This window comes from Diabrotica undecimpunctata, chromosome 7 (genome assembly GCF_040954645.1).
Source record: "Diabrotica undecimpunctata isolate CICGRU chromosome 7, icDiaUnde3, whole genome shotgun sequence".
In the NCBI taxonomy this organism is placed as follows: Eukaryota; Metazoa; Arthropoda; class Insecta; order Coleoptera; family Chrysomelidae; genus Diabrotica; species Diabrotica undecimpunctata.
In genome coordinates, this window is record NC_092809.1 from 51,134,658 (window position 1) to 51,158,012 (window position 23,355).

The 23,355-nt window shown below is 30.2% G+C and overlaps 1 long non-coding RNA gene across 1 annotated transcript; it reads left to right on the plus strand.

Moving 5' to 3' along the window:
* The first annotated feature begins 4,377 nt into the window (after positions 1 to 4,377).
* Positions 4,378 to 14,194, plus strand: LOC140446729 (uncharacterized). Its single transcript, XR_011951491.1, has 3 exons — positions 4,378 to 4,456; positions 4,544 to 5,106; positions 13,952 to 14,194. It is a non-coding gene; the product is annotated as an uncharacterized lncRNA (long non-coding RNA).
* The last annotated feature ends 9,161 nt before the right edge of the window (positions 14,195 to 23,355 follow it).

A 23,355-nucleotide genomic window follows, 5' to 3' on the forward strand; every position in this document is an offset into this window, starting at 1 on the left:
ATATTATATTTTATGTTTGCATCATATAGGAAGGCAAGATTTTATTTTTACCAATTTATAATGTAAGAAATCAAATCATTTTATACGAGTACTTAGGTTATATTTCTATGTAAGTTACCGTTTTTTGATAATATATAAATGTTTTAAATCCTACTAAAAGAATAAATTATAAAAATAATAAGAAACACAACTAAAACACAATATATATCTGACATCGTGTTAGTAAATTTTATAATCACGTATCAAACAGATACTTTGCGACCGTTACTGTCAATAGCTTTTTACGCGTAAGTCACGTCTTCGGATTTACATACACAAATAGTTTTTTTGTTATTACAATGTATTTACACAAACAAAAAAGGAAGAAAATAATGAATTACTGGATGTAATCTACAACTACGCTTGATCCAAAATCTATTGCCTAAGTCAAAGTTAGATATATCATTTTGATACATATATTACGAAAACTTTTATACAAGAGTAAGTTGCGACCGACGAAAGGTAAAAAATCATTCAAAGGTACGACGTGGAAACCCCCGATGGAGCACAAAAAAGTTTTTTCGCCTTTGCTCATTTGAACATGGTCGGAGAGGCAATGAGGCAATTGTTATGGAAAAATTTACGGGCCGAATTAAATACAACAGCATTTTTTCCAAAACAAATCAAGGTGGTTCTAAAAGTTTGGCAAGCAGCAGATGGCAAGAAAAGTTAGATTATTTTTGAAATTAATGGAAAAAAGGGAACAAAAGATTTTATCAGACAGACTCTTTCTTACCGTTTACCCCAACTGTAAGGATGGATCTTGGTTCAAAAGCTGCCAACTTGGAATCAACGCCGTATCTAAATGGACAAAGATGTCAGCTGAAAAAATTGGAATCGACACAAAAAAATATAAAATAACAAACCATTCTCATCGATTTTCAACTGTGTCAGCCTTGTTCAAGCAAGGTGTTTCTCAACATGAGTTAATTAAATTAACGGACCACTTAAATGCAAGATCTCTAAAACCATATTTGCAGCTGGATTCCAGTCACCACCTGAAGTTGATCGAAAATCTCAGAACAACAAATGAAGCTGGACCTTCGAGTTCCCAAATGCTACAGGTCAATATTACACAAAATCATTCGTTGGTAAGAAACAATGGGCAAACTATAGCTTATAATAATTGTAAATTTAATATTGTTAACAAATGAATAAAGATTTACAGGCAACAAACTTTTATACCAGTCAAAAATATTGCCGGCAAAATTTTCTTTTTTATGATATTATAATTATATTATATTCATATTGTATGAAAATATTGATAGACAGTAGAAATATTCAGCTGCCACGTGGTTTTCCACTTCCGTTCACATCCACTCATGATTTTTTTATTTATTTATTAAACGAACAATAAACCTAATCATATGATTGACCAGCATTTTATATTTAACCTAGTCTGCTACTTAACTGTCGTGCGCATTCCCAATTGTCCTCCTTAGAATCTAATAATTGTTGTTGCATACTTCACTGTTGTGGTTAGGTTCACTGCCCGAATTTTAACCGACATTTATACATACATCACTATCACTTAAGTTTAAAAGTTTTGGAGCGTGTGAGCCTGCGAACTAGGTCTTGATTATCTAGAAGTTCTACTATGAACACTTCCCTGTTTGTATAGTTATGGATTCGGTTTTTGTGATCTTTGGCAATCTTCTATATTTCTTCTTTATTTTGTTAATAAGAGTGGTCCCGATTTATATTCTGCCCAAATCGGGCAGAATGTTTTCTAAAAAGTCTAAATATCGAACACCTGTTAGAGTGCCGTTAAAAAAGTAAGGACCTATAACACGGCCATTAAATAAACCGCACCACAAATTTATACCCCAAATATTCTGAAATCTTGTTTTCATCATCCAATGTGGGTTCACGGGAGACCAATAGTTGGAATTATGACGGTTGACACCATTATTGTGAAATCTAGCCTCCACAATATTTTTGATAAAAAAAGTGGATCATCACTGATTTTTAACATCATTTTTGCAATAAACTCAAGACGTCTTTGGTCATCACCAGGCTGTAATCCTTGACCTAGGTGCACTTTAAAAGGATGGTACTTAAAATCTTTGAGAATTCTATGCGCAGAACTTTTTGGAATGTCACATTCACTGGCGAGGATTCTAACAGACACCTTGGGATTAAAATTAACATGCTAGTATATTAATAAGGTTTTGGTTACATCTTACTGTGCGTTCAATTGTACCTCTTTTATTATTAGGAAAATGTCCCTGTCTAAGTAAGCGTTTGAAATTCTTAAAGGTTTTTTGGCTTGGAATGTTTCGATTTGAAAACTTTTCTTGGTATATTTGTCAGGAAGTTCTTCTATTTTTTAGGCATTCTCCATAAATCAAAATCATATCAACATACTCGTCAGGCGAAAATAAATAAGGCATATGGAAATGTTATACAATGTTATGTTGAAATGATACACAATAACAACAAATATAATTATTACTGGTCTAATACCAAACGTCAAAAATAATAATTGTTGATTTGACTGATCAAATCATGGCAACCTGAATGAAGGGTAATATCCAAGACGTAAAATAACCGCAAAAGTTTTTCAAATATTGTGAGTTTATTGTAAGATATTTTTTTGTTAATTTTTACACACTTAATTTTGCACACTGGAAGATAACTATGCTCCTACAAAGACCAAATTTTGAAAAATTAAAAATAATGTTTAAATAAAACGAGTGTGTACTTCGTACGCACGTAAGAAGTTATACTACGTGGTTAAAATAGTAAAATTTTCAGTGATAATAAAGCATAATATTTCTTTTCTATTCTATTTTTAATGCTATCTTGATTAATTTAACAAAAATAAAAAATACACTGATATTTTTTTGATACCTTAGAAACCCATTTTATTTTTAAAAAATCGATTGAATAGACGATAGAAGACCACATCCAAAACTATAAAAAATTTACAGGGTGCCTTTAAAAAATTTAAGTTAAGGGTTGTAATAGACGATAGAAGACCACATCCAAAACTATAAAAAAATATACAGGGTGCTAATAAAAAAATTAAAGTTAGGGGTTGTGAACAAGTAGAATAGATCACTTTTTGTCCCATTCGAAAATCTCTATTCGTTTAAGAGATATAGCGTGGGTAAATTAATATATATATATATATATATATATATATATATATATATATATATATATATATATATATATATATATATATATATATATATATATATATATATATATATATATATATATATATACTCTTCGACATTTCAGCTAGGAAACCAGCTGAGCATATTTTATTCCCTTCGAGAGATCTCTCTATAATATTTGTTATGCGATGCATTTGGTGTATTGTTGAGTGTTTATTAAAGAATCTAAATTGATGGATCTTTCTCTGGGGTCAAGTATAGGGTGTATTCTGATTAGAAATATCTTCTCAAATAATTTGAATATAATTAAAAACAACGATAATAGCTACAGTATTCGACTGTTTTTTACATTATTAGTAGGTACACATTGTAACCAGAATGCTGCATTTATAAGGTTTGTGAATTTTACAATGACCTTCCTAGGTCATTGTAAATAGTTGTAGTATTTCTCCTATTATGGGTCAAATCCCGGAGTCTCTTTGGGATTGATATCTTTTTTTTATTACTTTGGATACTTCTTTAGAGGTAGTAGGCTTTATTTTTCCTTGATTGTTTACATCGTATTCAGTACCATTGTCATCATCGTTTTCGGCTTATTGATTATTTTCCATGTAGTAATCTTGGAATGCATTCTTTTAATATGAAGATTACTCTCTAACATCAGCTCATGGTGATTTAATTTCACTCACGCCCGTTCATGCTCGTGAGTTTTGAAATCAAATCTCGTGCACTAACATGTGATTCAATCGTAAATAACGAGTCACGTCATATAAAATGCATAAATTAAGTTTAATCAAAATTTAATTCAAAAAAAAAACATAAAAATCGAAGTATGCCTAACGTTTTTTAATAAAACTAGTAGTTGATTTTTTCTTGCCTTTAAAACTGTCAGTATGAATCTCTTGTAAAACCTTTTTTAGTAAAACTACAAACCCAAATCGTAATTGGTATTGTAATGATTCAAAATCTTTTATTTCTTTTTGGAATTTTATGTAACTCAGACACCGGTAACTTTTATGCGGCACTGTATAAGGTTTTAAACTACACATTACAAATCTTTGATTGAGTTACTTTGAGTGTACGTTCCTCTTAAAATCTAATAAGTGGCTATAAGCACTTATCGTTTTTAAACTGCGTCTTATACAATTTTTATATTGCTCACAACTGATCATGTGAAGAACTGATGTTTGGCTTAATTTAGATAAGCAAGCAACATCGTTCTCGAAAGATAGCATCATTTCATCTCTTATAGCGGAATGATCCGCTAGTGTTGTGTTAAATAAGTTCAACAGGTGAGTCAAATAAATTTTCTATATACTTTATTCTATTGGTTGCTAGTGTTAAAAGGAGATTAACAATTTCTTTTTATTTCGTTACAGAAGCAGAAAATAGACATCTTTGAATATTCCTTGTTTGCTAGTTGAAATTCTCTTCTGATGGACGCAAACATACTTAAAACTTTAAGATATGGATATAATTAATTTTCCGATGGATGGGATGGATAAAAAAAAACATTTCCGAGCCTTTAACTCAAAAATTTTTGTGCTAAGAAAACATAATGCCAATTAAAATTGTTTTCTTTATCCATCTATGTATTATCCAGCGAACGTAAACATTCCTTTTATTGAATCCTTTTGCGCTCATCATGGACGTTGCTTGTCGTCTCTCAGTATCTTCATGACGAGCTTTAAAAGCATAAAATCACTTTTTTCCTGCCATTTGGAATTCTTTATTAAAATTATGTGGTATTAGATTTTTCTCGACGCTTTGAAATGCAAGCCGTCGAACATAATTGATAGTGAGGCCAAATATCAATGTCTCCAGTTTTAAAATGTGATCAACTAGCTTCTTCTCCACTGCTGTTGGTAACACACTGCCTCGGCCAAAAGCCTTCGTTTCTTCATTTGCCTTGACATTGGTCCCCTTAAAATGACGGAGCAAGGTAGGTTTAGGAAGTGCATACTGCGTGCCTACTCCATATCTTAATTAGATCCATATATATATATATATATATATATATATATATATATATATATATATATATATATATATATATATATATGTATGTATATATATATATATCTTTCTTTATATATATATATATATATATATATATATATATATATATATATATATCAAAAGTTCCTTTTGATAATTAGTAACACAACTGAGTTTCTGAAATTAAAGAAACGACATTTAATGTCACTAACTCTGGATGTTTAACATTCTTAACCACAAAATAAAATCTGACAAGGTGACAAGTTTTTAAATATAAAGATGACAGAAGTGGTTGTGTCTAATATTCCAGATAATGTGCTCGGTAGAGCGCGGCAATATTTGAATGATGAAAATATTATTTCATTACATCCCCTTTCCCAGAGGAGAAAATATTTATGCCTTCAAAGTTTAGTAATCGTCTATGTCTTCTTCATCTTGTTCTTCATTTTCAGATGTTGAGATTGGAGTCAGCTTGGATATGTAGAACAGATTGGACTCTGATGTTCTTCGGTTCAAGTTTATTCTGTAAATTGAATTTGACAATTTTTCCGTAATTTCATACGGTCCTATTTTCAGTTCAAGTTTGTTCCTGTTTAATTTGTTTTCGTTTTCCACATATACCAAATCACCTATCTTGAAATCAAAATGTTTACGGTTTTTGTCATAAATTTGTTTATTATAATTATGAGATTTGATCGTTCTATCTAGAGCAATATTTCTATTACGAATCAAATCTTTCTCAGAAGTTAATTTTTTTAGTTCATTTGGCAACATTGCAACATTTTTGCCATACGTTAAGTATGATGGTGCGAAACCAGTGACAGTATGTTCTGTTTCATTGTATTTGCGCACACATTCTTGTGCTATTGTTGTCCAAACAGTTTTTTGTTCTTTTTCGTTAATTTTACATCTGATTTTATTAATTAGGGTCTGATTTAATCTTTCATTTAAGTCATTAGAAAATGGTATATTTGTGGCAGTGAAGAATATTGGTATAAATTGTTCATCTAAAAAATTTTTAAAATTTTATGAATATATTCCTGGGTATTGGTCTTTTAGAATCATACCAATCTGATCTGTCTCTGATATGCTTTTAGTTTAATACAACATTTTAGTTTAATAAAATCATTTGCAGTTTGAGTTTTCGATGTTAGGATATATGCATATCGTGTTAAGTGATCCACTAGAAGATGCAAATATTTTTTAGTAGATCGAGAACCCCCAAAACCTCCAATTGTGTCTATGGAAATAATTTCGAAAGGTTTTGTGGCTGGACCTAAGTGTGACATTAATCCAAATTTTCCTAGTCCTCTTGATTTGTTTCTAGTACACACTGCACAGCTTTGACATATTTCCTTTATATTTTTGGTTAAATTTTTAGCTGTATAGTATGGTCCTATCATCATATGCATTTGTTTTATTCCTATAAGACACAAGTACATCTTTTAAAAATTGTATGCTATAATCTTCGGTTAGAATGATTTTTTCGTTTCCTCTTACTTTTTTGTAATAAACATTATTTTTAGTTACTAGTTTATTATTATGTTTTATATCTTTATTTTTTTTTTGGTCTTTCAATATATCTTCAAGCGTTCTCAAATTTGTAACTTTTAACTGCTCCTCCATATTTTCATCGGGTTCTAAGACAGGATCTCTGCTAATGCAGTCAGCTTGTAAGTTATATTTTCCAGGGCAATATTTCACCACAAAATCATATTGCGATAAATAATATGTTAAATCACCTAGTTCTTCACCTGTTCTAGACTTTATAATTATATTCTCCAATGGCTTGTGGTCAGAAAAAACAGTAAATTTCTTACCTATTAAGTAATGTTGCCAATATTTAACACATTCTTTAATTGCTAGGCACTCCAGGTATATAGCTTGAGAAATAGGCTACTGATTTTTCTTCACTGTTTTCCTGTGGTTGTTTTAGCAACCCTGCTATTCCTAGTAAGCTAGCATCAGTATATATGTGTATCGGTAGAGTTGTATCAAAAATAGTTAGTACAGGTTGAGTTAACAATACATTTTTTAAATCTTCAAATGTTTTTTGGCATTCTTTAGTCCAATTAAATGGTTGACCTTTTGTCAGAAGATTATACAAAGGATCCAATTTTATTGCTATTTTTGGCACATATTTATGATAAAAATTTATCTTCCCTAGAAACTGTCTGAATATTTTTCTGTGTTTTAGGTATTGAAAAGCTTTTTATTGAAATCAAGTTGTCCTTCAGTGGCTTTACACAATTATTTTTTATTACATGACCCAAGTATTTTACTGATTCAGCTGCAAACATGCATTTTACAAATTTTAATCTGAAGCCTTCACTTTTGATTGCTTTAAATAGTTGTGATAGATGTCTGATATGTTCCTGGAATGATTTTGAAAAAATGAGTATGTCATCTATGTAGCTCACTGTGAAATCTGCAAGTTTGTGTATTCTTATTATGTTACACATTATTCTTTGGAATATTGCTGGAGATGTTTTTAACCCAAATGGTAAACAAGTCCATTGAAAGTGTCCTTCTTGTGTAACAAATCCAGTTTTTTGCCTATCTGTAATGCGCATAGGGATTGACCAAAAAGCAGAGTTTATGTCCAATGTTGAGAAAAATTTGCAATTTTTTGTCTTTACCATTAAATCCTCTATAAGTGGAAAGGGTTGTGATTGGGGCACTACAATTTTATTCAAGTCTCTGAAATCAATGCACAATCTTGACTTTGTATTTTTATCTCTTTTATAATAATTTATAATTTTATAATAATTTATAAGCTAATGTAACTGGGGCTGCAAAAGGACTGTAAGATTCTTCTATTAGATTCTTGTCTAGTAGCAATGCAATTTGTTTCTCAATCTACTTTTTATCATCAACTGTGGTTCGATATGGCCTTTTGCTGCAATATTTCTTTTCTAATAAATCAATGTGTGCTTCATATTCCTTCACTGTCCCCAGTAGCGCACCTAGAATTTACCTCTGGGGGGGGGGGGGGTTTTGGTTGGTCACCGAATTTTTTTTTATGATGTTACCTCCATTTTGAGTCCTTAACTTTTGCAAAGACAGATTTGTTTTCACATATTAACTCATTTATTATTGATTGTTGATCACAATCTAAATGGTCTACATAAATTTTAAAATTTGTCTCATCAAAGTGTTCATTGAAATTTATTAAATATTTATTTTCTATTTAATTTAAACTATTAATTTCATTTGTTTCCTCAGAATCAAATTTTATTTGTTGATTATTATCTCTTACTTTCTTATAAATGTCACAATTTTTTGAAATTGTTTCAATTTCCGTAGTAACATCATTTTGAATAGGCACTTTTTGACTTATTTGCAAGTTTTCATTTTGACTAAACCAATTAAAAAATCGTAATCAAAATTATCTTTTTCGATCACAAAGACTTCTGTCTCTTTTTCTATATTAAAAATTTTTACATGTAATTTTACCATACCACTAGTTTTTTTAATGCCATTAATAGTTTTTAAATTAGTATTGTTAGGATCAATTGAATTATTGTTATTTATTTTTAATAACTTTGAATTTATTAATGAAACGTTTGAACCTGAGTCATATACTCCAAAAAGCTCAATATGTTTATTCAACACTAAATTTATTTTTATTAATGGCAGTATTAATAGTTTTTTTAATTAGAATTTTGTAGTTCACATTCTAACTCTGAATTATTGAATAGTTTAATTTGATCATCCTTATTAGTTTGATTATACTTTGGTTTAAACCAACAAGTGATTCATGGTGGTAGTTTTTTAAGTTTTTCACAGATGGTACATTTATGCTTTTGCTCTCTGCCCAGTCTTTGTTTGTTTCTAATTTGTTTTTCTTCAACATTTCTTTTATTGTGTAAGGATACTTTTTCACTTTCTTTATTTGCTAAGTGTTCATTCTTGTTTAATTCACTGAAAAGGTGAGTAGTTGAAGTCAGTGAATCTTTATCACGTCTGTTCATGATGTTTTCTGGTAACCTAATACAATCAGGTTTATTAGTGTGTTATTGTCAATTAACTTATTAACTTCTAATAATAATCTTTCTTTTTTTGTGGCATATTCTAATAGAGAACCAGTTTGATATTTGAATGTAAAAGTATATTTTATTTGGGACCAACCTTTCTTTTCATAAGTATCACAAAAGTTTGTTTTCCAAGTTTTCCAATCTGATTTCACTGTATATTTAATTAACATACTACCATACCAATCTAAACATTGTTTTTCAAGTAGATGTCTCAAACTTTCTATTTTACTTCATCATTTAAAATTTCAAACCTTTCACATTCTTTTTTCAATTCATCCATCCATTGTCTAACATTTGGCATTTTAATTGAAAATTTTTCAATTAAAAACTGTTAACTTCCCCACATTTTGAATGTTTGACAAATCTTCATAGCTAACAGCAGCTGGTTGTAGTTTTTCTTCTAAATACTGATCACCAAATTGTAAATTTTCACCTTTATCCAAATAAATCTTCCTTAATTCATGATCTAATGGGATCCATACATTTCGTTTGTGACCTCTTTTTTTCAATGAGTTTTTTACTTTTGTAAATGAACTGGATCTAGATATGTATGTGTGTTTATTTACCTGCTAAAATTCGTCTGGGATATCAAAAATACGACCATCTGGAGTCTCAATTGAGGCAATACAGATTTCATTTGATTTACTGTCTGATAATCCTAGTATTATGAATTGGAATCTCAATTTGTCCATGACCAAAAATGTCGTTTTATAAGGTTCCTTTTGATAATTAGTAACACAACTGATTTTCTGAAATTAAAGAAACGACATTTAATGTCACTAACTCTGGATGTTTAACATTCTTAACCACAAAATAAAATCTGACAAGGTGACAAGTTTTTAAATATAAAGATGACAGAAGTGGTTGTGTCTAATATTCCAGATAATGTACTCGGTAGAGCGCGGCAATATTTGAATGATGAAATTATTATTTCATTACATTACATATATATATATATATATATATATATATATATATATATATATATATATATATATATATATATATATATATATAAATATATATAGAAAAGAAATTTAATCTTTGCAGATTAGTTAAATAGTAAACTCTTAAATATTGGGGAAATCTGCAAGAAATACTCTAATGTGTATCAATTGTTTCGCCGAACGTTTTCGCCAAAGAGAATTAATTTGGCTTCTTCAGGGCTGAAAGAGAATAAATTATAATTAGCTACCATATATTATCTATTAAAACATTATTGATCTTACCGTAACTTAGAATTGTAGAGTTAGAATATTAAAAAACTTTGCTAGTAACATAGTGGTGTTTTTTGTTACTATGTGTAAAAAAAAGTTTTTTATAAGAATTGAAATGTATGGTAGCTTCGAACTTGACACGTAAAGGCTTACCCAAGGTTAATCGAAAAACCTCCTTTTAAATGTAGTTGCATTGGGTTTTTCGATTAACCTTGGGTAAGCCTTTACGTGTCAAGTTCGAAGCTACCATACATTTCAATTCTTATAAAAAACTTTTTTTTACACATAGTAACAAAAAACACCACTATGTTACTAGCAAAGTTTTTTAATATTCTAACTCTACAATTCTAAGTTACGGTAAGATCAATAATGTTTTAATAGATAATATATGGTAGCTAATTATAATTTATTCTCTTTCAGCCCTGAAGAAGCCAAATTAATTCTCTTTGGCGAAAACGTTCGGCGAAACAATTGATACACATTAGAGTATTTCTTGCAGATTTCCCCAATATTTAAGAGTTTACTAAATATATATATATATAAATATATATTATTGTGATATTTAAAGTCTTGGTGCGCCAAGCAATAATTAGCTAATTAATTTTTTGATTAATTAATTAAAATTATTTAAATGATATGATTATGACTCTATCACAATTTTTAATTCTTTTATCTCAGGGTTAAATTCGTGCTTCAATATCTATGCTATTACATGTGAAAGGTAAGGTCCAAAGAATGCCGGAATAATAAAAAACACATATGATCTAACACTATATATTGAAATAAAAGTAATGAAATAATTCACACTCAAAAATTTTCAATAAACAAATCTCATATAATGATTCTCAAAATTTTGTTCTACGTACGTGAACAATCAAAATTAATGGTACAAACAATATTAATTGAAATCTCAAAATTCCAAACTATTTTAACTCGCCTAATCAAAATATCTATATCCTTTCTAAATTAAATGAAAAAATTGTGTTATCAATAAAAGAAAAAACTGCAGAAAACAAAAATATCTCTCTCTGATGATGAGTGGTCCAAATCCTTGTTCCTTGTAGACTATATTATCTCCTCTCAACCGCTCCCTATGTAATCAGCAATCTTACAACAGATTGTTGCAAGCATATCGTCCTTAATGATCTCCTTCAAAAGCACAAATCATTCAAATTATGATAGCCTTTCTCCTCTCGATAAACTGAATCTCTCGTTGGCCCGAGTGAAAAATGACTCTTGGAATATCTTCTCTTTACGATAAACTGAATCTCTCGTTGGCCTGAACAGTGACTCTTGGAATATAAGTAGAGAAATATGACTTACAATATTTTGCTGCTTCAGCTTCTGTCAGATACCCTAACTCCACAAAAACTCACTAACATTCAACACTACTGCTTGCTACATTTCGGGAACCGCCAGAGAACAATCACTGTTCGTCTTACAGACTTGGAAAACCAACTGATTATCTTTTCTCTCTCCTCAATCTAGCTAGACTTTCATTCCTACATACCTATCCCACCTTTTTCAATCTCCGCCAATCAAAATTCGTCACAATTCCCCCATTTTTTCATTTCGATAACAAACAAATTTTTACCTATAATTATAAAATTTCCTAAAACTTATTTACAAATAATATTTTTCTATAATTCTTAAAAACTAACAAAAACCTCTTTCTAAAATCTCTTCTATTGTCTTTAATCACTGCATTAATGTATTTGGAAAAACCCGGTTCAATTGTCTTTGGATTTCACTTAAACTTATGCGGGTCACTCAAGTATAACAAAGAAATAATTTATGCAAAGCTTACATTTTGTTTAGTACAGGTAATCCAAGAATTTAATAACTTTCCTTCTTCGAAATGTTTATTGGTTATTATCCTACTTATCTGAATTATTTTAATGTTTTTGAACTTTGAAATATTTTTAAACAAACCAATATTTTTCTCGATTTTACATATCATAACAATATATATATATATATATATATATATATATATATATATATATATATATATATATATATATATACAGCTTTCTTTGAGTAATTATAAATAAATTCCTATAAAATAATGCCAACCAGATCTACAAAAAGTCAAGGAACACGACAAACAGTTGTCCCTTCTTAAATCTTTTTACCGTCCTGTTGCACACATGTTGAAATAATTCACTTAAAAAAGGTGTGCTGAACTTTTTGTCGTAAGAAAATCAATTAAAATTTCTGTAAGAATTTAGTAAAGAGTAGATTTTATTATTTCATTTATTATTACTTTTATTCCGAAATAACGAGTTCCTCCATTATTAACGTATACTACTAATCCCGGCTTTTTTATTGTTTATGAGCCGTATTTTATATTTATATCTTGATAAATAATAAAATTATAACTTTTAATTAACTTTTAGCTGTCTTTATATGTATTTTAATGTAAATTTAATTTTTACAACTGTTTAAAACACGCAACAACATAATTTTATTTGTTAACATCAGGCAGACTGTAAATATTTGCAATTCAAATATTTTATTTATCAATGAAAATAATTCGACGGTGAAATTTTGAGGTTACCTTTGTTGTTTCGTGGGAAGCTTTTAGTATTCAAGCTTTTAATATGTTTAATAACAGTTTAGTCCTATATACATAAATTTATCTAATTATAAGTTTTTGTTTTGAGTTTGAAGGTCCAAACTGGAAGAAAAAAAATTAAAATAAGAAAATATAATTTACATCTCTATTTTTTCTTTTTATTTAATCACATGATCATTATTCACTTCTCCCTATTTTTCTTTAATTGTCTTTGTTAGTAGTCAACTACTATTAATCAAGTATATATATGTAGACAATGTAGACACGACTCTGTCTGTTTTTCAATGCGCCTCCAGTAAGTTGACGTTCCATGGATTTCGGGGTCTTCCTACTGACCGTCTTCCTATTGGGACCGTCTCTTGCCGTCTTTACTACTCTATTTGTTGTCATTCGGCTTATATGGTCGTTCCATTCTACTCTTCAGTTTCTTACCCAGCTCTTAATGTTCTCCACCTTGCATCTACGTCGTATATCTGTACTTCTAGCTCTGCCTCATAGTGTCTTACCATCAATTTTTTTAAGATTTTTTATCTTTGCATTTTCTAACATCTGCGGTTTCTAGCATGATGCCTATATATTTAAACTGCGTCACTTGTTCTGTTATCTGACCTTCCAGCTTCAATTTACATCTTAATAAAATTGCCGTTGCAACCATGCTATTTCTCTTTTTGGATAAATTAAAATGTTGAATATTCAGGCGGTTATATCAACTTGGTGCAGCATACGTTATAGTACTTCCTTGTAGACCTTGTATCTTCACTTTGAGAGAGTAGTAGTGCGCCGTCTGCATAGCAGATTATTTTAAGTTGTTTTTCTTCCATTTGGTATCCTTTTTTGGTTCTTACTTTTTGTTTATATATATATATATATATATGTATATATATATATATATATATATATATATATATATATAAATATAGTGTATATAACGACGCTAAGAATCCAATTCTTTGGTAGGTAACTTTCGGGAAAGCGTCAAGTCAAGGATCGACTAGAGATGGTATAAGCCAGTTTGGTGTAGAACTTTATTCTAAATGTGAAATTTTTCGGTGATAGGCTGTCACCTTCATCAGCACCTAAATGGAAAACTTATTTAGTACAAATGGTGGAAGTTAACATTTAAAAATCTACATTGAAAATGTTCAGTTGGTCCTAGTGGTGAAGAACACTGTCATAAATATGTTAAAATTGTTAAAAAATACATTTAAAATTTTCAATAAAAATATTACAACACAAAAGGGTATTTTTACAAATACAACACAAAAACCATCTAAAATCCAACAAAAACCGCATCTTCATGTTTAAGGTAGAAAAGAATTCATGTTTCTTCTTTTTTGATGACAATGTTTCTGATTTCTGTCAATACCTAGATGTCATATGTAACAAGGTTATATTTACATCTGCACCTCGTGCAATAAAATGGAAATTGGAAGTAATATTTTGAAAAACCAAAATAGCAGGGAAATGAAGTCTGCTCTCAAGTGCAGGCAGGTCATCTGTGTATGTTATGGTAAGCCACCTTCATTTTTCAACTTGTTACATCTTGTCAAGTCCTGTTGAAGAAAGATTTTAAAAACTTAAGTTGTATTTATTATTTTTTGCTTTATTTTTTATTTACAAAACATTTTGGTCTGCTCAAAGTTTTTATAAAATGCTTAGCTGTCGAGATATAGCAATTTCTTCAATAGAGATATAGAATTCGAGATAGATTCGAGATATAGAATTTTTTAAATTTATTTCACAAATTGTTGCATAAAAAATTTAGCCCATCTTTTGAAGTGTCGGCATAGTAAAATTATCATTTCTTATAATTAGACTTAGGCAAATATGCAAATAAAAAAGTATGAAATATGCGCAAAAATATGCAGTATTTTATGCAAAATATGCACATTTATCTAGAAAATATGCATGTAAAAATAGTTATTTATTGTGTAAGACGATGAAATTGTACTTTATCTTCGAGAGCGTCGAGACATCAGTCGAGACGCTAATTATGCTCGAGAAGAAAATGCGATTTTATCGTTGCGTCGTGTGCAATACAACATTTTTTTCTATAGCAAGACTTCAAGTTCAGGTGAAAAATAGAATTTCAAAGAAAATCGTAATTTTTAGCACAAAAATCGCAATTGTGTTGCTCCGTTGCTAGGGATATGAATTACTCTGTCAACAAATGTCAAACAAATGTTACGTTTTGGTTTTTGCGGAGAATATTGTTGAGTTTTGTGTACAAAGTGAATAAATACGAAATGGACGGAAAATAATTAATCCAGTACCTCGAATCAAGTGTTGAAGCAAACGAGTACAAGTTATGATGCTCCAAAAATAGATATTTCTGATAATGTTAATTGTAAAATTTCTGTTAAAGTGTCACTTTATCTACCCTTGCGGTTAAAGTGATACTTTATCTACTCAAAACAGTTGTTATAGCAACACTTTAACATTAGCTATGGAAAAAAAAATATTTACAATACTTTTTTATTTACAAAAATACTTACAATATTATAAATACATAACAAATACAATTATTTTAACATATAAAATATTATTTTGAAATGTGATAACAATAGATTATCAAATGATGTTCAAAATTTTATAATAAAAACTTATGGCTTTTATCTGAATACATATATTTGTAAATAGACAAAATTCTTTCAACTGATGTAACTGGGACATTTTTTAAATTTACTATAATAGATGATTCTAAATTAAGTGGTTCGGAAAATGTCCCAGCTAGTATTTGAACCACTTCAGAAAGAACCTGGTAACCACTGTTTTTTTCCATCGTTACTTTAAACTTTTAAAAAATTTCCTTTCCAATAGTACATTTAACGTTTTGACACAATGACTCAAATTCTTTTATTAAAATTGTACTCTCTAACAATGATAATTTGGAGGATTCTAATTGAGTTATAGTTTTCTGGGATGTTATTTTGGAAGGCTTGCTTAGCTTCCAATAAAGATTGGCAACTATCATCCGTTAAAAGGTTAATTATTTTTTTAAATCAACAAAATGATCAGAATAGAAATTAGCTGCTTTTAACCATGTTCCCCAACGTGTTAAAATGGGTTGCGGTGGCAGTGGAACAGCAGGAAGTATATCTCTGCAACATTGTATTCTTACAGGTGATTTCAGGAATACCTTTTTGACGCTTGCTATTAAACTGTTAACTAGTGGAAATTTTTTTCTTACTTCCGCCGCAACTCTTTTTGTTCCATGCGCTAAACAAGTGACATGTATTAAGTTTGGATAAAATATTTTTAAAATTTGTCCTGCTTTCACTATATATGGTGCGACATCAAATAAAGTAAGCAATAATTTATCATTAGGCACAGCAGCAGGAAAAAAAAGTTTGCTAATGATTCTTGTAGAAACCGTGATATTGTTAGAGCGTTGTTTTTTCCACTTGCTTACAGGAAATTAAATACGATTTTGGAAAGGTTTCATCGCTAAGTACACTAATCAAAAAGTGCACAATTATCTTCCTGACGAGTCAGTGGTCTCGTCCACACATATGTAAAAGTAATTATTACCTATTTCGGCTTTTATGTTGTGGATAACTGAGGAGTATAACAAATTGACATTATTTCTCTTTAGAGTTCGTTCACTGGGAATGTTTTGTTTGCAATATTTTTTTAAAAAAGAACTGTTTTCATTAAATAATTTTGAAAACGGTATATTAAAAGATACTAATGCACGACACAAGTCTTAAAAGTTTCTTGCTCGGTTTGTTTTTTGGAACTTGACTAAAGCACTTGGACACTGAAGGTTGATATTTTTCACCGAATGTGGTTTTTACTTTTTTAGCTAAATATTTTGCGGTTCTGACATGCTGATCTATTTGAAATTTTTTTTCAGATAAAATCTAAAAAACAATATAAATATTCTATAGTTGTACCCATTTTTAAAATCTAAGATTGTAGAAATAAATTAAAAATGAATCGTTTTTTCATAATAATTAAAATATTTAAATTAAATCAAATAAACATGGGTGTAGTAATCTTGAAAATGTCAAGAAATGACTGTGCAGGAAGGAAGAGCCCCCAAATATTTACAAGAGGCTCTTGGTCTTTTCTGTTTACATTTAAAGAAAAAATACTGTGAGCATAAATTAAAAGCACTTAATTAATTAAGTCCAATATATGATATGTTTTTGTTTTTAGTAAAATTATAGCAAACTATGCTATTGTTAGAAAAAAAAATTAGCGACCTTTGAGTAAACTATTGAATGATTTAAATTTTAAATAAATATCCTATTTTTTATCGCAATTAGTTTAAAAAAAATACGTATGTACTTACGGTTTTGCCACAACATGAGCAATAAACTTTATCCATATCTATAGATAGCTCTTTGTAAGGTTTTATCCAAGTTGAAACATTGCTTATTTTCGGCATTTTCAAAGCACAATAATTATTCACAATTAGAAATACACATTGTTTACGCCTCAAATTTTACAAAAAAAGTGAAACCAAGTGAAACTGACCGTCAAAATAAAAATTTTTTACCTAGAGACATAAACTGGCAAACACAAACCGTTAATTCCAGGACAAAACGTGACAAAACTATAAGCCGCTGTCTTTTATTAGTTACTATACCAAGAATTTGAATACCAAGTGATTATAAAACAAAATTAAATATTGGCATTTTCATGCTATCTGTAAGTTTAAATATAAAAATATATCGTTAACACCAAATTTTCAAATTATATGCACTTTATGCTCACTTTTATAAAAATATGCAAAATTTGACATTTTTGCATTTTGTATGCAAAATATGCAATTTGCATATTTGCCTAAGTCTACTTATAATATTTCAAATTAAATAAATCAAAAACATAAGATCCTCTACGATTTACTAAATTGAGGGTGTTTTCGAACAGATACCGCCTGGTCTATAAATAATTAAACTTTTATATTCTTTCATTGTATACGGTAGTATATCGGTACGGTAAAGTTTGTCTATAAATATTGTTAAGCAGTATGTACTGTAATTGTAACATTTCATTACGTCTGCAGTTGAAAACCCAACAATACAGCTATCTTTATCCTTAAATTCCAGTTATGTCTTCACATAGAGTAACTTTTTACAACAAATCAAAACCGCTCATTATCCGAACGATACATTTAAAAGCAACCGGAAAGAAATTGCAGCCTATAAAAACGTTTAAAGAAATTGTAGTAGACGCTTTTAAATGGTGGCCGGAAATAAAGAAATTGATACAAAATTATTAAGACCGAACTATAATTAAGAATAATCTTCCCTTCACGTTTCATATGTGTTCGTGATTAATTGTAAGGTACTAATATGAGGAATTATTTTATATAGGGGCGAATAAAAGGAGAATTATGGCATTAAGTTTACAAGGTACCGTTATAGTTTTTATTGTTGATTTATGTCGGTTATTATTATGTGTTTAAGCTGGTAGGGAGAAACATATCAAGCACTTGTTTTTTTATTGATTCCTGTATTTATTTCGCTAATTCTACATTACATAAAAAAAATATTTCACAATTATTTATTTATATCGTATCCGGTATAATATGATTAGGTGAATGAAACCATAGGTTTCGCAGTTAATATCCCAACTACACACATTTATCCTGTGTAAATACAGGCGAGTAATTAAATTAATTAACACGTTGACTGCCATAGTATTAAAAAAAAATCGGTCCCTCAGGCCAACTTACTTTTTTTTAAAGAAGAGTTTTTTTATCCTAGAAAACTTTTGAGTGTTTTATTTAACAAAAATTGTTTTTCTTTTTTTATTGATGGCCACGTGCAACAAATGCTGTGTCTTATCGATTCGTCTACTAAAGCTGTTCTCAGCTATCTGAGTCTAGTGTATGTCGTGTCAGGAAACTATCGGATCTGTTCCAGTCTTGCTGATAAGTTTGACTTGTGATAAAAGCTTTAAAATCCGAGTTGTTTGTTTAATCAAATAAAATGTCTTACAAAGAAGAGCAAAATCTTTTACAACTATTAATTGTGGCAGGTAAATATTTTTTATATATTGAAATATGTTTATAGTGGAAAATCGATTTGATGTTACCAAAAATCGATTACGATGACAGTAATTATATCAGAGTAGCATCTAGATTCTGCGACAGTCGTTTGGGTATCGATCAACCAAATTTGACCACCACGGTAATATTATTATTTTAGATTGCTAATAATTTCATTACATTGCATTAGATTATAGTTTCTATAACACTAAGATTATTTTATGATCATGTGTTGTTCTTCACTAACTATTCGATAAAAGTGGGGAAACAATGGTAAACAATCTTCCTACCCACCTTACTCGTGACATACCACTGTCTTCTTCTTTCTTCTTTCAGTACCCTGTCCGATTATCGAACGTTGGCGATCATATTGGCAATAATGTTTACGGCGGCTCTAAATAAATTAGCGGTGGTCTCTTGATACCATTCTCGGAGATTTCGAAGCCAGGATGTTCTTCGTCGGCCTGGGCCTCTCCTTCCGGCGATCTTACCCTGTATTATGAGGTGTAGAAAGTAATACCTCTCTGGATGTCTCATTACATGACCGAAATATTGTAACTTTCGAATTTTTATCGTTTTTGTTATTTCTGTGCTCTTTTTCATTCGATGTAAAACTATTTCATTTCTTATTCAATCAACCCACTGGATTACTCTCCAGAAATACGAGAACCATCAAACGGCACTGAGGTCTCAATCTGCCTTCTCCTCACTCATTGTCGAGTGACATGGTGGTATGATATGATATAATAAGTAATCTAGTGAGAAGGAGATCCGGGTTTTCGGTCAAAAAATAAAATGATTCTATTATCTCATCAAACTCAATATTTCGCTAAAGTAATTTTTTTAGCTTCATCAGAAGTGCACTAAAATTATTATTATAATTCGTAGAGTGAAATCATTTAACTGTAAATGAACACATTACAGAACTTTAAAAGTTACACTAAAATAACTACTAATACGATGTTGATATAACACATCTCGAGAAACAATCTATTTTTATAATTAGTTAATGATTGCAGTATTTTTACGTTATCATAATCAAACAGGGGGGCTGTTTTTATAAAGTGCTCGACAACAGCGCATGTTTTATTTCTTCGGTTGCAGTCACTTTTGTGTTGGTGTGATCTGCTGTTTCAACCACTAACCGGTTTGTCCAATATAACATCTCTGGCAACCTAAACACTGTAATTAATTGTCATTACTATTATACATTACTAATTGCTGTATTTATTAATTTTTATATTTGTGTATTCCTTAAATAGGGAAGTAAGTTGGTTTGTTAAATTCGGAATATACGTAGTTAAATACGAATATACGTAGAATATACGGAATATCCGGTTATTTAGAAACAAGTGGAATAATTTGTTTTTGTTTAGGTATAAAAATTGATCGTTATGTTTCATTCTATTTTTCATAGCAATAACAGTATTCCAATTTTGACTTTTAGGATGATTAGAAACACAGTTTAGAAACCTTCCTGATGTTGTAGGCTTTTGATACAAGTCTAGTATAATATGAATATTAGATTTGCGTCTGACTTTGGTATCTAAAAATGGTACACCCTGCTTTTCTCCATTTTAACAGTAAATTGTATGTGCTTTTATGTAAAACTTAATAAGGTCGCTGGTTAAATGGTAAGAATATTAATGAAGAAAATGCAATATTTTGATTGTGAATAAATTAGCAATTAATTTAAATAGCACGAAAATAACTTAACCTGGCTTAACTCATTGTTGTTATCTATAAAAAGAAAAAAACACGTACCTTTGAAATATGGTTTATTAATTGTAGCAAGCAGTAGAAGAGTAGCATCTGCGCGTCGTGACGCAAGGGACGCACTGGTCAAACTAGAGGAGATGTTTACTTCGGCCATGCCTCGATTCAATCTAATCTTTGTTAGCATTTGTAGGGATAAAAATCCGTATCTCCAAATTCTAAGGATAGTCACATAAAGCAAACTCTCATAAATCAGAGTTTTAAAACGGTCGCCCAGCCTTGATACCAAATAAGAAAGTGAATTTCTTTGAACTTAAAAACAGATTACCATGTATTAGCCAGTTTGACAATGAGAAAATTTACTGAATAGAAGAAAAATAATATACTGTATATCTTTTAAAGTAAATAAGTAGTTAGAATATATAATTAAACAAGATCATATTATAATACAGTAATAAAAATATCAAATGTAAAATATGTAAATAAATAATAAATACTTTCCCAAACATTCTCCCCCTCCAAAAACGAATGTTTTTTAAGGACAGCTGAAAGTATAAGTGTAAAGGTTGGACATGAAAAAATCGATGTACTGATAAAAAATTAAGTAAGAATAAAATATGGACTGACAAATAAGCAGCGTGCATATTTTGAATACAGGACATTGTTGGATGCTATCTGAAACTATGCTCAAATTAACACAACGCCATCAGTTTCAACCTACTCAACTAAAATGGCTGCGTCAAACAGAATACCGTTGGCCTCTTTTCATAAGAACTCCGGCGGGTGCGAAAAACAAGAAGAAGAAGAGCGTCGAAATTTCGGCGTGGCGTCTCCTTTCAGAAGAAAGTCTTCGAAGAGAGCCGGGAAGTAATGATATTTTGACGATCTCCACGGTAGGAAAATGCCAGTTTGGTGAAAATTGTAACGATTGTGCCGGTGATAAAACACGACCAGCACAATTAGAGGGGTTTTGATTAAAAGGCACATAATGCCGAGTAGACCGTGGTATCCTTTATTGCATGTATTTAATACGATTGTCAATTTATGGGTAGAAAAATTAGCTCGAGTGAGCGCAATCGCCGAATCAGACCAAACATGAAGATCAGACGAACAAATCTTTGACAGTTGTGACTAGATCAGCCAGCAATACGGCTGTCAAGAGCTCCAATCTTGTCGAATCAGAGCGAGCATGAAAATTGGACAAGACTCGTTGACAAAAGTGACTACATCAGTCAGCAGTATATCTGCCAAGAGCTGCCAAGATCTTGCGATAAATGGTCTTGTGTAGAGATAACACTAGAAATGTAACAGCTACAGTCTGCTATTTCCTTTAATACTGCTCTTTGTCACCGTCAGTACAAAACTTACAATTCCGCATGTTAGGTTTAAACTTCTAAACAGATAGAAATATAAATATTAGATGAAATAATTGACAATAAGTTATATCGATTAAAAATTTTAATTCTTTGAAGAAACTAAGGTGCTTGTTAGTAATAATATTTTATGTTTGAACAGATTACTAGGTACCCACTGCAGAAATTTACTGCACTTGCCCATTCGACGATAAAAAATAATACGTAGTCGATTGTAGTAGCGTAAAAAATATTTATTGGTAGCTCAAAATAAGTATACTTACCGAAATTTTAAACAGCGAGGACCATCGTGATAAGGTACTAATATTAAAAGAATACGCCCCAAATCTGAGTCTTCCCTTTCATTTAATTTTAGTGTGAAATTACATTACTACAATTACTACAAAACAATAATACGCCCAGTCCTAACAAATGGTTCAGAGACCTGAACTCTAACAAAAAATAATGGAAACATGTTAGGATGTTTCGAAAGAAAAGTACTAAGGAGAATCTATGGCGCAGTGAATGACAATGGAGTGTGGAGAAGACGATACAACTTCGAACTTTATTAAATATAGCAGGAACCTGAGATAATAAAACATATTAAGATAGGATGTCTGAGGTGGATAGTTGATGTAATGCGGTTGGAACAAAATGACCCGTGTAGAAAAACTTTTCTTGATAGACCCATTGGTCAGAGAAGAAGAGGAAGACCTAGACTAGGTTCCTTGATAACATCGATGAAGACATGCGAAATATGGGAATACGTGCTTGGCGGAGAAAGGCAATGGATAACGACGACTGGAGGGAAATTCTTGAGGAGGCTAGGACCCACGTAGGGTTGTAAAGCCAGAATGTTGATGATGATGAAATTACATTAATTTGATTAATTTCAATTTAACATCCATATTATTGGTTTAACAAAATTTGAGTCTAATTTCTTTACCTCTTAAAAAAGCATTAAAGATGTACGCTAGTAACTCAAAAAGTATTTCGGGACCATGTTTTAGAAATCCACAAGGCAAATAAAATTGCTGTAGTTGGTGTCTACCATAAATCATAAAGATTTTATTAAAAAATCGTTTATAAAAGGTATATATAATTTATTAAAATGAATCTTTCGAGCTATATCACAGAACATTTTCAGACTAACAAGTCCATCATCAGTGCAGTTACCTGGAATAAGTATTACCAAAGGGTTGCAAAATTTAATTTTTACAAAAAATTATCTGGCTTTTCTTGTTCCATGAGCTATGCACACATTAAATTTACACTAAATGACTCTGCAAAGG